This window comes from Camelus bactrianus, chromosome 10 (assembly GCF_048773025.1).
Source record: "Camelus bactrianus isolate YW-2024 breed Bactrian camel chromosome 10, ASM4877302v1, whole genome shotgun sequence".
Taxonomy (NCBI): domain Eukaryota; kingdom Metazoa; phylum Chordata; class Mammalia; order Artiodactyla; family Camelidae; genus Camelus; species Camelus bactrianus.
This window is the reverse complement of record NC_133548.1, coordinates 30,243,707-30,261,428: the sequence shown is the minus strand read 5'-3', so window position 1 is coordinate 30,261,428 and position 17,722 is coordinate 30,243,707. Positions and strand designations below refer to the sequence as shown.

At 35.9% G+C, this 17,722-nt stretch overlaps 1 pseudogene; it reads left to right on the top strand.

The window, feature by feature from the left end:
* Positions 1-4,496: 4,496 nt before the first annotated feature.
* Positions 4,497-5,667, top strand: LOC105076786 (NEDD8-activating enzyme E1 regulatory subunit pseudogene; annotated as a pseudogene).
* The last annotated feature ends 12,055 nt before the right edge of the window (positions 5,668-17,722 follow it).

The window sequence follows — 17,722 nt, the reverse complement described above, 5'->3', positions numbered from 1 at the left end:
TAGGAAATGATTGGTCAATGTAACTGACATATTAATAATTAACATTCTTTGTAAAATGTAATAACAACAAATATTTATTTTCCCAGTGCTGGAAAGTATTTTCTTTCCCAGTGCTGGATGGAGTACTATCCAGATAACAGTGTGACTTTAATAAATATTAGCATGCATCCATACAAGAAAGGATAACTCAGTTTTCCACATATTACCTGCAGCATGTAGTATGTCAATAGAACTTAAAAGTCTACACACTAGCCTTTAATAATTCAAGCTAGCCTTGTGTTAAATCTTTTAAGAACATCATAAAATTTAAGCTGATATTAAGCTTATAATCAAGTGAAAATCTTCAAAAGTGTTCAATGACTTTTTGTTTGATGTCATGTTTCCCAATAGCTGAACTTAGCCCCAGCCCAGGAGAATTCAAGGATCATAGCAGTTAGTGTGTGAGTGAAGAGACAGGTGCCCCTCTGTGAGTCTGGCACTGTCTAATCTGGGTTATAAATTAGCAAGGCTCAGAGAAAAAGTGCTTTCCTTCCTCAGACTCAAATCTACTCTGAGAATGTGCCTCTACCTTAAATATGAAAACTCCTGGTAATTTCTCACCACTAGAAGGCCAGGTTCATTCTAAACTGGTAAAACAATTTGGCATTTGGAGAGTGTGAATTAGGATGAGGGCAGATCTATAACCTTGAGTTTTGAGGTCATGATATATTGAATACTGATAAAGGATCTTGGCTCCAGAATAAGTAGATTGATTTCCATCCTGGTTCTGCCACTTACTTACTGTATAACTTTGAGCACTGTAGTATTCAAGATACTTGTTTGATGATTCCAAAATAATATTTAATGCTAATTAAGTGCTAATTATCCTTCTTGGTTCCAGGAATATGGAAAAAACAAAACAAATGTCCCCTCAAGGAGTTTACATTCTTATGGTAGAGACAGACAGCAAAAATAAATTAAAAGCTTAAATGAAACAAACAAACAAAAAAAAGAGAACTGTAACAAAGACAATTGAGTTACATGATGGAGTAATACAGGAAAGGAAACATATTGAAGGAAAAGGCCGTTTTAAGTCTTTACTGCAAATGTCTACTAGGTTTACTAGGAGCAGGGCATTCAAGGAACACACCAGGACACATCAAGATAATGAGTTGGGAGGCATCTGTTAGTCCAGGGTTGCTCGAATAATCATTTACTGGAGACTAAAGATAAAATAATCTGAATGGAGTAAATTAATGAGATCTCAAGCTTAATTTTTATTGCATGCTCTTTTTCAGTTGTACATGCATATGCACAGCATTCCTGACTTGCTGACAGAACACAGCCCTGGTTTTGGACAGGACCTAGTGCTTTAGATTAAAGGTAACATTTCATCATTATTACACAGCTATGGGGAGATAAGGCAGATATACCAGTAGAAATTCAACACCACTCTGGAATACAGAACTCAACATGCCCACCATCCTGATGTAGGACACAACCTTTCCCTGTGCAGCACATAGGAAACAAACACTTAGCTATGACAACACTTAGCTATTCAGATTTTACATGCAACCAGTCTATATACCCTCTGGTTCTATTTGATATTCAATCTGGGACAGAAACCGAGGTACTAGTTTCCCCTCTATAATTTGCAAATATATTTTGATAGTTCATACTGAAATTAATTATATAAAATATTGATGGTCTTGAAGGGTGACTGAGCTGAATGGCAGTTAAATGATCTGGAGGCTGAAAATAAACCCATATGTCCTTGACTCAAGACAGTTTGTTTTTATTTTTAAGTTGCTCGAAGATGATCAGGAAAAAAAAAAAGCAACTATCTCCTTGAAGCCATTAGAGAAGAGGTTCTTTTATGGAAAATGGTATGGAGGTTTCTCAGAAAAACTAAAAACAGAACTACCATATGATCCAGCAATTTCACTCCCGGGTATATATTTGAAGAAAATGAAAACATTAACTTGAAAAGATACATGTACCCCAATGTTCATAGTGCCATTATTTACAATAGTCAAGAAAGGAAAGCAACCTAAGTGTCCATCAACAGATGAACAGATGAAGAAGATGTGATTTATACACACAACAAAATATTACTAGTCATAAAAAGAATGGAATTCTGCCATTATCAACAGCATGGGGGAGACCTAGAAGGTATTATGTTTAGTGAACTAAGACAGAGAAAGACAAATATTATATGTTATCACTTGTATGTGGAATCTAAAAAATGAAACAAACTGATAAAACAAAACAGAAAGACTTACAGATATGCAGCACAAACTAGCAGGAAGAGAAAAAGGTGAAGGGGCAACGTAGGTGTGGGGAATTTAGAGTCACAAAGTCCTACGTATAAAATAAGCTACAAGAATATATTATGCAGCATAGGGAATATAGCCATTAATTTATAAGTTTAAATGGAATGTAATCTATAAGAATACTGAATCACTGTTACGCACCTGAAACTAATAAAATACTTTAAATCAACTACGCTTTAAGGAAAACATAAAGAAAATAAAGAAAAAATTTGCATGTAAGTAAACCAATGTAATCCATGTTGTTCAAGTGTCAGCTGTAGCTAAAAAAATAAAACCAAGCATTACTCTCTCATTCTCAATTTACGGAATCAATATGGTTCAGAAAATACTGATGAACAGTCATTAATATTGCTTCTAAGATTGTAGCTATAAGAGCAGAATGAAAAATCTGACATATTTCAATATAAATCTCTCCTATTGTTCTTCCCTAGTGTGTAACTGCCAAAAGTTATCTGGAATTTTTTGCTGAACAAATCCTTTTGGCTTTTTGGGTCAATAAAGAAGTCAGTTAGTTGGAAACAGGGGAAGAATCTTCTCAGTTAAAATTGAAAGGAAACGGACTCTTCTATATTATGTATTCATTTCACAATACTAGGAAAGAGAACACCCATATGTTTGAGGAAAACAATTCTCCTAAGAATTACAGAGCAGCAATTCTTACTGAACCTCCCAGAAGCATTTTCTGACAAACCCCTCTTAACTGTATTTTTCATTTATATATTCAACATATTTATCAAGCATTTATCTCATGACAGGCCCTATCTATAACGAAAAGGGTGAATAGAAAAATAAACAAAAGCCTGGGCCCTCACTTCAAGATTCACAGCCCAATGGGCAAGACTGATGTATCATACCAATCGTTAGCAAGTGTTATAAGATGATTTACAGAATATAAAAGATTGGCACAAAAAAAGAGAGTGAATAATCCTACTGGTAGTAGAGGTATGTGGTAGAAAAGGTTTCACAAACAAACAAACAAACAAAAAAATAAGCAAACTGGAACTTAAACAAGGGATACACTGGAATTGGTCAACATAAAACAACATGTAACAGTATCAGTCATTGACTATATTCACAGCCTAGTACTAAGTGCTTTCCATGCATTAATTACCTTATTTGTACCTCATAAAAACCCTTAAGGTAGGTGACACTGTTATTATTACTGTTATTAATACATCTCCATTTCAAGATGAAAAATTGAAAGATAAAGAGTTTGAAAATATTGTCCAAGGTCATATGGGTAAGAAGGGATGACATAGGACTTGAAGGCAAGCATCCAGCTTCCAAAATCCTGGCTCCTAACCACCACACTGTACTGTGACCCCTGCAGAATGGCATTCAGTCAGAAGTCGCATGTGCTAGGCTAGAGTGCGAAAGGTATTTTCAGAAAACTGTTTTTCAGCATGATTAGAACAGAAATCCTATTTGGGGAGCTGGCAGAGTATAGGTTTGATAGAATGAAGAGAGATCATATAAAAGATGAACACATATCCCACGAATACGGAGAGTGTAAGGGAGAAACATAATAATGAAAGTGAGAAGACCAGACATGAGGTTATCACAATATTCAAGGTGAGAGGATCATGGCAGTCTGAAGTAAAGCAGATTAATGAGGATAAAGAAACACGACATGGTTAGTAAAATGTGGAGGAAGAGCAGGCAGGGTGTTGAAGTTCAGGTTGTATGTGGTAAATAAAGCAAACTATAATGTCTCCTGTTTTATATTATGAGTTTATAATCTGGGAAACTTGGTAAACAGTAATGTCATAAAACCGTTCACAGCGAAGAGACTTGCTTTCTCAGGAATCAGAGTCCTCAAGTTTTCTGTCTTTGAAGGTTTTATCTGCATCTTTCAGAAATGCACGTGCCTACTCTACATTTATGAAAGCATCGAGTCATCAGAGACTTCTCAGAGACAGTCCACCTTTGGCAACTGTACATTATTTGATCTCTTTTTGCAGGAAAGACTCTCCCGTTATTCCGAACTCATGTAAAGCTGCAGGCATAATCTAATTTCATGGGTTTATTCTTAAGAAAGGAAAAATCCATGTGGTTTTGAAATCATATGGCAAGTATTCTGTGAGATAATCAAATTGTCTCACAAATCTTGTATCATGAATAGTCACATCATATCACTGAGGTAAGTCAAAGAGCAACTTTTTCTTATTTTTAATAGTAAAGAATATGATATATATATATATATATCTCAGCAAGAATCAAGCTCAAGTTTTCATGAAATTGTTACAATGAAATGACAATGTGTCTGTAAGTTTGTGGAAGAGAGTTTAGAAAACCTTATAAACAATGACTTTTCTTTTTTCTGTAGCTTTACCACTGCAGTTGCAACCAGACTCCCTGAAAGTACATTACCCCATTTAGCTAATGTCTTCTGGAATTCTCAAATCGCTCTTTTAATCTGTAGAAGATATATGGCTAGTTGGCTATAGGAGGGCTATTATAAAAGAACATCCAGTAATGGAATTTCACCCAGATAATGCATTGGAAGATCTACAACTATATAAACCATTTCCTGAGCTGAGAGAACATTCTCAGTCTTATGAATTGGATCATAAGGAGAAAAAAAGGTCCACTGCTACATTCCACTAAGATCATAGCTAAACATTTAGCACAATGGAATAGTAAAACAAATGGCTGAATTCCTAAAATGTATACAGAGAAAGAAGACTTCAGATAAGACTTAGATAAGGAATTCTAAAGGATGAAGTTGGGACTCCAGAAGATAGAGTTTTGAAGAAGCTATTAAAAATATAAACACAGCAATAAATACAACTCAGACCCCAGTCGGAACTGAAGATATAATGATGATTGCTCCATAAATATTAGCAAACAAACTCCATCTTTTTGGGTTTCAGTTTATGCTGTAAAGGTCTTTGTGGCCGACAAGGATCAAGGATACTTATGTTTTTGAGGCACAAACTCCCATATGATTGCATATTTGAGTGTGTATACAAAACTGTAAAACATTTATAGTGTTAAAATGAAGAAAGATGCTTCTGCTATGAATGACTGTGTTGACAAAGTGCTGCAGTCCATAGGACAGGCAACAGAGGCCATTTCAGAGAAAGAATTATAATTACTCTGCAGTAATTCTTTATTTCCTCAAGTTGTTAAGATGTTGATATTTAATGGAAAAATGTGGCTTGGACACAATTAATTAGTATTTACAGTATGGCCATTCCAGATAATGAGACGATATTGTACTTAATGTTAAGGGTTGTTCATGGATTTCATAAATAACATGGTAGACATTCCAGGGGTATCTAAATATTAGGTTGAAGAAAATATAAGAAAGTCTGTTGCACTAGTTTCCATTTGGAATATAGGTTATCTGTAATTGGTGAAAGATGATTAGGTCCACAGATTTTTCTGTTACAGAGCTGAATCACACATGATTACTGCTGCTCAAGAGGTTACCACCAAACATTGCCATTTTTTATAAGACATTTATATCGGCACATCACAAACCTCAGGAACTTCCTGGTTATAAAATAAGCACCCTATGCAGTATATTAATAATTGAAATTTTAATTGTCTTCAGATTGTGCTCAAGTCTATAAAATTCAAAGGGAGAACCATTAAATTGTTCTTTCTTGGTGTCCTTGGCAAGTTCCTCCTCACATTCTTGACATCAAAAAAACTGGGGTGCCCTGGGGCTTCACTCTTGGACTCTTTTCTCTCTTCTACTTACATGCACAACTTAGGTGGTATAATCTGATGGCTTTAATCTGTGTACTACCTCCAAAGGAATAAATCCAGGTGTATACTTTTAATCCATTCTGCCTCCCTGAATTCTAGGTTTACTGTGTAACTGCCTAGTATTGGTGGCTTTGTACTGTGTCAACCTGGCTAATCTGGAATATTTCCCATAATTCTCTTCTTTGTGTATTTCCAAGTTAGGGTTGATCACAGGGAAAGATAAATGAGATTTAAAAGTGAAGCCATGGCCACTAAGCACTGAATGTTGATGCAGGGTGCCTGGTGCTGTTACACCTTACACACATTTTCACTAATCTGCTAGCTCACCTTGTTAACGAGGAACATCACAGTATCTAATCCTTTCTGGCTGTCCTTACATTTTCTCTTTTCAGCTTCTCTAGTTTGGGCCAAACCCATCTGTATCTCTGTAGCAAAGCGATCCAGCTTCTTCTGCAAGCCAATCCTCATCACTGAGGCTAGAGGGAGTGAGAGATTCACAACAGTCCTCCATGCTGTTTTGGGTTTTGATTTGTATTACTCACTTTTTTTCACTGTATTTTTTCTCCCCAGCTGCCTACTCTGCTGCTGAACAGTGATTCTGGGGCTATCATAAGATGCAAAGGTTATAGCTTTCCAAAAAAAATAAGTTCCAACAATTTTGGAAGTCTAATCTCTAGAATAAACATCTTCTTTCATAACACTGTTATCGACTCTGATTCCCTAACTGGATCCTAACTGATGCGTTATTTGACACTCAATACCTATGTGGCCTCTCAAATGCAATATATCCACAACTGAAATTCTGACATTCCTTCCATCACAAACTTGCCCTTCCCACAGTCTTCTCTAACACATTTATAGCAGCTTTATCCTCTTTCTTATTAAAGCCAAAAATCTTGGTGTCACTCAATCTCTCTTTCACTCACATTCATATTCTGATTTTCAGGAAATATTTTCAGTCTACCTTTAAAATACATCCAGAATCCAACCTCTTTCTATCCTCTATCTGATACCCTCTTCTATCCCAAGTAAACCATGTCTCACTGTGATGATTATATCAGCCTCCTAATTTGCCTTCCAGCATCTATCCCTGCTCCTAAATCTATTCCCAATCCACTAGACAAAGTAATGCTGTTAGAAAACAAAACAAAAGAAAGGATAATATTACTTCTTTGTTTAGAGCCTTCTAAGGCTTCCCATCTTATTTAGAGGAAAAGCAAAAGTTCTCACTCTAATTCAAAGGCTCTAACTTATCTGGTGTCATAATTTTTCTCATCTTATTCATTATTTTTATGTCTGGCTTACCTTATCTACAGATATTGACCTCCTCACACCAGACATTCTCCTGTCTCAGGATGTTCAAGCTTGTTTTTCCCTCTGCCCTGAATGCTTTTCTACAGACAATAACATGACTTATCCTTCACTTCCTTCCAGACTTTATTTTTTCTCAAAAACTTTCAGAACAACTATGTTAAAATTACCACCCCTACTCCTTCACAAAATATCTTCACTTCCTACTATGTAGTTTTGTTCTTTGTACTTAAGCAGATTCAAATAGTATACTTACATTTTACTTGTTTATGTGCTATTCTATTAGATTGTAAATTTGATAAGGGTAAAAGTATTGGTTGTTCTGTCCAATAGTGTGACCTAAGTCCAAGTACCATATCTGCCAAATAATAGGCCCTCAACAAATATTGTTAGATGAATAAAGGAATATTAATGTTAGAATCAATACAGTGGCATAAGTCTATTAGGTCCTGGCAAACAAACAAACAAAACTACTGTCATGACACAGCTACATGAAAAGACCTGCGTCATTCTGTCTGTTCTGTTGAACTATATGAGTTTTTAAGATTTAACTCTTTGGTTTATATAAATAGAAATTCATACAGTTAGAACTGTATATGTAAAATGAGATCCTAAATAATGCAGGGCAATCTATGTAAACTGTCTATGAATAATATTAATCAGTGGTCGGCTTTGTTTTTTCCCAATGATGATTGTTTTACACTGCTGATAGTTTACAAATATAGTTCCCAAGTTCTAAAGTTTACATACTAAGTGGATATCAATAACTTTAATGATAAACGGGTTGCCAAATATTCAAACCCAGTCACCTGTGATTCAGGCACCCCCCTGTAATTGCATATGAGTTAAATGCTGGCATTGATATTCTAATGGTACAAAGCTTAACTCTGGCATCCATGGGCTTTTTCAGCATCATGAAAAGTGATCGTTAAATGTCCACTTTTCTTCTATTGTAGAAATATAAAAAGAAAAACAATCAACGCCATTTACTGAAGATTTTGAAATACTGAGTCCTGTTTTCATTTTCCCTTTATAGTTCACTTTTAAGTACATGTCCATTGAACAGATCAGATTACTTACTATTGAACAAAACTCCACAGTCTGTCTCTTTCATGGGGTAAAAAAGAAAGTGACAAAGATTTAGCTCTTTTACCTTTCAGTGGACAATGATTAGTAGACAGTTTGATACTCATTAAAAATATTTTTTTAAATAGCAGATTAATAGTGACATCTTCATCCTTCATTTTCAATCTATTTTAACATAAGATGTGTCCATTATATCCAATCTATTTTTTTTTATTTGATTTTTTTTTATTGGATTAAAGTTGATTCACAATGTTGTGTTAGTCTCTGGTGTATAGCATAGTGATTCAGTTATACATATATATATTCTTTTTCATTATAGGTTATTACAAGAATATAGTTTCCTGTGCTGAACACTGGAATTTGCTGAACACTGGAATTTGACAATCTATTTTTATGAGGGAAGGAATAAAACTTCAAGTAAGATAAACATTTTTAAAAGTGGAACATCAATGAGGAGCTCTTTGAGTCACTGAGGCAGAAGAAGAGCCTCATGGTAATTCGAGGAGGAAGTTCTAGATGGGATGTTGAATTGATAATAGAAAACAAAGAGATGATAAATGGGTGAGTAGCTGGAAAAAAAAAAAAAAAACTACATGTTGATCTCCTGTGATGTGGTCAGCCAAGTATTAGTTTTTTTCCCCTGGCAAATCAATTAGGTGAGTTTTCCTATCCCCATTGTTCACCTGAATAAACTAAAGGTAGTAACTTGTCTGAGCTAGCATGTGTACTATATATATAATATGCATATTTCATATGTTTATACCTTGTCACAAAAATGATTTGAGATAATTTTAAGAAATTGCAGCTAACGAGCAATGGAAGTTAGAACACATCTCTGATATCAAAATGTTTGCCCTGTTAAGCAAATTATGTCAAATTATTTAGGCAGATGAAAATGTGTTAATGACCAACTAAACATTATGTGTTTTTCTTTTCTCTACTCAAAAGAGCTTAAATTCACTAGTTTGAAAATGTAGTCAAGGAACTAAGGCTGAAATATCTATCTTCAAAATTAAATTAATGTTAAGTCATAAAAAAGCTGTTTGAATCTCTAAGTAATCATAATTTTAGGATGACACCATTACCACTCATAAAATTCTTCACAGAGAAACATGTCTCCTCAGCATTATAATTTCTTCAATGGCAAATCTATTTCAGTATTTCACAAATTTCAGAATTCTTTATTTCATTAATTTTTGATGGAAACTTCTTACCTGACCTGGCTTGGCTACTCTAAAGACATTGCAGTGCCAAATCAGAAAGAAAATCACCTTCTCTCAGGTTTTAGCTACCGTGGTCTATGGCTGTCAGGCATTTTATAAAAAAGTCTTCTCTTTATATATTTAAATTCATACATTTGTTTTCTATAGTTATTCAAAATAAACCAAGGCCCCATCTCCCTTTAGCTGTAGGGGAGAGGGAGTCTCATGTCAAAACAGTTCTATTGACAGAGGTCTTCCTGGAATTATTTATCAAGTAGAAAGAAACCTATATAATTGCAGTTATTCATTACACATTGACTACAACATTGAATACTAAAACAGTAAGTATACATTTTAGATATTAAAATTATGTTATGAACTGATTATATCATAATTGTAAAAATAAAGTGCACTACTCTAACACATGCGTCTATTTTAAACATTTTAAACACTTGAACTATTTTAAAACTGATCATCTGCTATGAGAATGTGGTGTTGGATTTAGATTCAGTACTTAGGTTAGTGTCCTGGCTCTAGTGACTTACAGATTGGCTATTCCTGATTAAAGAACTTAAAATTTCTTAGTCTCGTTTTATTAGATAAAGGATAATGGATCTGCCAGTAATGGTTATTGTTGGTACTGAAATTTACCGACCTTGAGAGTGAAGTAGATTGCACTTGTAGTAAAGAGCATCTTGTTAATACACAGTGGACACAGTCATGACCTTCTCAAGGATATAAATTATACTTTTCTTCTCTATACTTAAGTGTAATTTGAAGTAGTTGGGCTTAAGGATATGGCAAAAGTACCCATATGGACCTGCTCTCTCTCTTGCAAGAGAAACCTGAATTATTTGAAATTGAGTAATATTGTATGAGTGAATGCGCTCTGCAAATGGCGAAGGGCTAAACATATATATTACATATTTGTACTGTTACTATCATGGTAATTTGTTTTAGAGTTCTTTCAGCAATTTGACAATGCAGCATCCCAGCTTCTGGCCAAACATTTCCCGAAGTATTTCTGGCATGACTTAAGTTCCATTTGATGTCTGTGCTTTTATTTCTCTTCTGACCTCAGCCACATCTTGCAGGGCTACCCCTGTGACCACTGGGCTCTCTGGCCAGTATCAACTGTGAAAATGGCCATAACTAGAATGTGCCCTGATGTAAATTTCCCCAGAATAACAAGTCTTCAGCCATTATCTAAGGGAAGTTGGTATGTAAATACACCAGCTTCCTCACCCCTTGGTGGCATTTATTGTTTGCTTAGTAGGATTCAACTTTATTTGTCTTTATTGCCTGCTTGAAATCATACCCTTTATTGGCTGCCATCCTTTCTTTCTCTCACTTCTTCACTCTTTCATTGGTATTTCCTCCAGCCTCAAATACACTACTTGCATTTAGAGCTTTCTTAGGGTACATTTCTTAGAGGAACCTAAACTAAGATACATATCTGGCTAGATGGTCTCCACGGCCACATCCAGCTTTACTTTTAAATTTGCTAAATACCTCAAGACAAGGTGTCTGATGGTCTGACTCAAATGAATTGTCTAGTAAATGTTTTCTGAATAAATTTGTTGCCCTTGAGAGCTAACAATAGATACTTGGGGGGAAAAAAAAGCCAGTTGATACCTTCTGTAATCTTCATAGTTTGAGGTAAGCGTAGTAGACATTTAGACTTTAACTGAGTGTCCTGGTTATTTACCCACTGCCTTTTCAGTTGACCAATACACCGATACTTAGCTGTCTCTTTGTCTCCTCCATGGAACTTGCCTTCAGTAATTTGAACACTCAACACCATGCTCTATTCTTTTGCTTATTTTAGTTTGAACACTACCTACCAAATATTTATTCCCTAAATCCTTGAAATTCACCTTCAGTGCTGGGAACAAAAAGCTCTCTTTAAATTTAATAACACTGCCAGTTTTGAGTCTGCTCTATGCACTGTAGTGAACATTTTATATATTTTCCATTTTATGTTAAAGAAAGATATAGTATTATATACATTTTGGAGAATGGTAACAAACCTAGGCAATTTAATAATTTTCCATCAAATGAACCATCAAATGTTATTCAGTGACAGAGTTAGGTTTCACAAACTTAAGTATATATAACCTAGAGCCTTTTCAATAAGCCTTTCCTTAAAAATAAATATAATTATGCATATGTACACAAAGTTAAGAACAATTTATCAACACTTCATAGCAGGTATTCAGTATCAGTGGCCTTGTAAATTCTGATAAATAAATACCCAATTAAGGGGTCTCCCAGTTTTCCCAGTCACAGCTCCATTTTCCATTAGCTGTGTTATATCGAGATACTTACGTAATTTCTCCAGGTCTCAAACAAAACAAAACAAAACAAAGCAGAGGGCAAAACAGTACCCACTTAATGGCACTGGTGTAAGGATCCAATGAAACAGCAGATCTAAACTGCTTTACATGATTCCTGAAGCATAATGCATCGCCTAAATCTGGAAATAATTATTGTTAATGATCTGAGTGAAAATGGTTTAATAGCACATCAAGAAGGCTTTAAAAAGACAAAGGGTGTGAGTTATAAAGGTAAGCAGTTCTATTTCTAGAACAGAGAAATAATATACCCCTATTATCCTTGCTTAATAAAATTTAGGCTCTTGTTGGAGATATTTCTAGAAATTCTCTCACTAATACCTTTAAGGTGGTGAGTAGTATGTTGATTCAGCAAAAGCAACACTCCCTTTGGAGATGTGAACCTACAGAGAATATTGTATTATAAACAGAGGTCCTTTTCACAATTTAAATGCTGGAGCCAAGTAAACTAAAAATAGAAACAAAACCAGATTTCATAATGGAGCATGAAACAAAGTGTTATTAAGGTTAGATCTACTCTGAACTTTTTTCATTCTGGTGGCAAATGCAAATACAATTCACAATAGTCTTTTGGTGATAACGTTAGACACTAACACTGTAACCATAAAATAAGTGCAGATAAAGCAAAAAAAAAAAAAAATTACAGAATTGTCCTTCCAGTGGAGAATCTGGGAAGGCATTTTAAGAAAAGTAAAGTTGACTTGAAACAGAAAATGGCTTCTATACTGCATTTTTAAAAATTCCTCTTGTGTTTTGGAAACATCCCAACTGGGCCCTTGGTAAAATTTACATGCACTGAACATCTGCCTGAAATCACAGAGAATAGTCTTGTCAGATGCTACTCATTCTCCCAGCATGAACAGTGAATTGGAGATGACTGAGAATATGATGTGGAAAGAAATGGCACATTAGTTTTCCTAGAGTCACTGCTGGGCTGCATGTGAATGTGACACGGGCAGGCTGGACGTGCATGCACTTCACCTCTGACTATTCAGCACCCCTTGCATGAACTGTTGTCCTGCATCTCATCCATTCAGCAGATTCTGATGGTAATACAATGTCACAGTCTGGTTGATTTTGTTAACTCAACTGAATTTAAAGTTAGTGTGTGGCAAACATCACAGTATAAGACATGGTGTCACAAGGTTGAAAATACTAACTCTGTTGTGCAAGACAGGAGGGTGCCTCAAATCTCCTTCACAAGGATCTCCACTTCCCAGGAAGTCTGCAGCAGGGGGAAATCTTTCAGTTCTATCATCTTTAGAGTTTCTGATATGTGTCTGGAAAGGGTTGGGGGAGAAGAGCTGAACTGTCCCCTCATTCCCAAGATCATATATAAATACAGAACTCTGACCTATAACCTGCAGCAATCAGCCCAAATTTGCAGCCTTTGCAACCCAAAATGGACAAAGCTAAGTCAACAATTGAAAGCTTCCCTAATCTTTGTCCCTATTCCCTTTACTTAGGAGCAAATATGCGTCCCTTAACAGTCACATAGGATGCCCAGCATCTAGTTAGCTAGCCTTCAACTTCACCATACAAACAACTGCCAATCAGTGCATGTCTGAAACCTGCCCTGTTTGTCCCCCACTATAAAGCTTCCCAACTCTCCTGCCTGCCTTTTAGTCTCTGCCAAGTGATGGTGGCTGACTCCTTTGTCAAGCAAACTCTGAATAAATAACCTTTGCTTGTTCTCATTTGGGTAGCATCCATTTATTTTCACAATTTTATTAAAAAGTCTCCTTGATTGTAGCAATCAGTCAACAAGATTTTTACCAGTGCCTAAGCTAGATCGTAAGAGAGTATTAAATTTCATTAATTCTTTCTCAAACAGTTTAATAAAATTTTGCTTTGGGATACTGACTCTCACCTCCAGACATTTTATTTAATATTCATGATATCTCCAAAAGGTAAACATTATTTACTCCATTTTATGGATGAGGAAACTGAGGCTTAGAATGTTAAGTAACTTTACTTTGGTTGATTTTTAAAAAAAGCTCGGATTTGGCAAAGCTAATATTTGAACACATTTCAAACTGACTCTAGAGCTAAGATCTAAATTAATCTGAGAAGACAATACAATGCAGTGATTAAGAGAAGCCCTCTGGAATCAGATGGCCTGGACTGAATTGTCTAGCTGTAGATACTAGAACAAGCTGCTTCCCCTCTTGGTTCTTCAGTTTTCTCATCTGTAAAGTGAGGATAACATAACTGCTATCAAAAAAGAACACTGTGATAATTGAGCTACTGCATACAAGCACTTAGAATAGTGCTTGAAAGTAGAAAGAAATCGATTTGTGTTAGTCATTATGTGGAAAGAGAAGGAATCTGAGGAGGAGGAGGAGGAGAAAAGGTAGAATAATGTTCTGCTTTCATCCTCTTCTCATGGGTAAACCTTCCACTTCATGGAGCTAGTTGTATTTCAGATTGAAAATAGATTGTTTAAAAAATCTTAGATAGGGTTATATTCGTGATGAAAAGGTTAGCCTTGGCCAAAATAAACCTGTTGATTTATATTTCATACACCAGTCATAATTCTTCCACCACCCCTGATGGCTAACTGCAGTGCTGTTTTCACGGGAAAAGTATCCTGAGGTCCACTACAAAAGCAGGAAATGCAGCTTCTTCTCTACCTCACTCCCACTTCCTCAGCTCTAGGGAATCTCTTTGCTTCTAGGGCAGGGAGGATGCGGTTTGCAGGATTGCCCAGTGTAGGTACAACGGTTCTTTATATTCTTGAACAACCTGTTAAAAGGCTAGAGGGAAGGCTATGTTTATCTTAATCCTCAAAACTGATTCTCCCTTATGTGTTCTGCTTGGGTTGCCTACAGGGTAGATGAAAATTTAGAAGCATCTACTCTAGCACACCGTTCTGGTTTGGGATTCTTTGCAAATCTCTCAACTTACAGTAAGCTTTGAGCTTCAAAGAAAGAGGCTAGCAAAATACTTTGATTTTTCACTGTGTTTTATTGTGAAACCCCTCTGTGTTTCAGAAGCATCAGTGTTAAGAAATGACTTAAAAATAGTCTTTGTATTGTTATGGCTTATCATCTTTGGAAAATTCGTCCTTTTATATCTCCCTTACTCTGTCTTTCTTAATACCATTTCAGAAACCATCCCTTGGGAATTCCCTTCACAAATAATAAAGTCTTTAAAATATTTTTAAGGAAACAAAGAGGAAAATGTATAATTCAGTAGCGTATTTTAAAATTTAATCCAAAACCCTCAATACCTTGCCAGCAGATGTTGTAATAGGCTTTGGCCAATAAATAGAGCTCATGATCGATACATGTTCTGTAGATTTTCTGTGATAAATCCTGAGAATAGTTGATACCTTGGCAATCTGAAATGAAAGAACTAGTGAACAACTGTTTTTCACCCATGTGATTAAAAAAACTATCTATGAATAGACAAGGAACATCTTCACTGTATTTTTAAAAAAAAGACAAATTGGGAAAAGAAAAGACTTTGATGATTGAATTTTGGCTACACTACTTGTTTGTTTTGTGACCTAGAAGAAAATATTTAAACTTCTCAATTTTAAATGGAGGAAATTAATAATTAACTTGAAACATTGTTTTTAGAATTATATGATATAATGTTCCTATCACACTTACAGAGTGTATGCCAAATGTAAGTTTCAAGAGAATGGCCGGCTACACACCAGAACGACCAACTAAGTGATTAGAGGGCTGGGAATTTCAGGCTTACCCACTCCCCCATCTCCACTCTGGAGGAGACAGGAACAGGAGACTGAGCTTAAGTACATGGCTTGTGACATAACAATACCCCAACAAAACTCTGGACATCCAAAGCTCAAAAATCTTGGACGGTGAACAGTACATATTAATGAGTGTGCCTGGAGGGTGACACACCCTGGCAGGGGACCCCAGCTCTAGAATCTGCTCAGATTTTGCCCTACATGTTTCTTTCATCTGGCTGTTCCTGAGCTGTATTCTCTAGTAAAACTGGAATTGTAAGTATAGTGTTTTCCTGAGTGTTGTAAGTCATTTGATGATATTATTGAAACTGATGGGATCATGGGAACTCCCAAATTTATAGCTGGATGTTCAGAAGTGCAAGTGGCTCTGAGACTAGTGGTTGGGGTCTGAAGTGAGAGCAGACTCCTGGATGACTTGACTTTTAAACCTGTGAAGTCTGGCACCAACTCCAGATAGTTAGTGTCAGAATTGAAATGAATTGCAGAACACCAGCTGGTGTTACAGAATTGGGATAATAATAAAATACTAATATGATACTCAATGAACTCCCCACCAAATAAAGAGTTTCTGTGTCAGAGAACATAGCCAAAGGGGAACATGTGAATCAGGTTGCTCAAAAAGACAAATCAGTGTGATTCTGGAAGAATGCATCTTATCTTACATGTATAGTTTGTCTAAGGTTTCAAGACACTGAAACTCTTTCACTTCTAAGAAATGTGACTCTACTTAGTCATGAGCTTCATTCACCAGACTTGACTCGGAATGAATTGCAATTGTTTCCAAGAACAAACTTGCACTTTAAACACAAAATTGTGCCATATTTGAGAAGATTCAAAACAATTTGCTTAAGGGGAAGCTGGAGTTTGTGGAGGGAAATGCATCTCCTAGGCATCTCTAACCAGCAGAAAATGGGGCACGGATCATTAACCTCTCCCAGATGATGAGAACAAGGCCACAGTCAACACAGGCCAGTGCTCACTGCAACTTCCAGTGTTGTGCTGGCACGTCCAGAGCAGACTGAGAGGCAGTAACTCTTGATGGAGCTCTTAATGGAGGGGTGGACAATGAGTTCATTTAGTCTCAATATAGTTTACTTCACGGTAGTTTTTCATGTGTCTCTAACCTCAAAGTCCTAAATCTGAATTAAACGAACAACTGTACAAACAGAGGAGGGTAAAGGCAGCCAGCTCAGACTGCTGGAGCGGCACCTATAGTCCTGGGAAGCACTCGGGACTTTGTGAGAATTATAAGGTAATTTCAAGTTACTACCACTTGTTAGTAGTGAGCTTTGTCTTACTAAACATTCTAAAACAATATATATTAGTGAAACACATAATATGTCTTCCTTTTAGGATTCCACAAGTGAGCCATATGTTATAATCTCTTAACAGCCCTGAAACATTTGTGAGAGCTTAGACTGAAAAGGAAATCATTTCCCAAGTGTCAGTGGGTGACAAATTCTCCCACCAACTGAATACAAATTAAATGCAAAGATGTGCTTGGTGCCACAACTCGCAACTTCAACTTGAAGACCCAAACTTAAAGTTTAACTACATTTGGAGAACGTGTAGAAGAAATCGTTACTATAGTTTCTGTGGGTAACAGCTAGTGCCAATTCGAAATGAGGCATTTGCGGGGAGAAATCGAGTTCTCATGAAAAGAACTTTACTCTGTAAGCTGAGGACATCCCATCTGTGAACGGAATAGGTTGGACTAAATGTTGTCTGAGGTCTCCTCTAGGTCTGACCATTTAGATACTATCACTTAATTAGAACCTTAGCCACAATTTTATTACCAAACACAATGACTTGTTTGTTTTAAATGAGTTATTTTGTCTTTATTATAGTCATAATGACATACTGTGAGTGAAAAAGGCCACTGGGGTCTTACTGTCAAGCTAAGTAAAACACCTAATGAAATGTCAAGCTCTTCTACAGCTCTATCATTAACACTCTTAAGTTAATCAGTCTTTCTAGTTCACAGGCTGATTAAATTACTTAGCTATATATTTTCAAGCA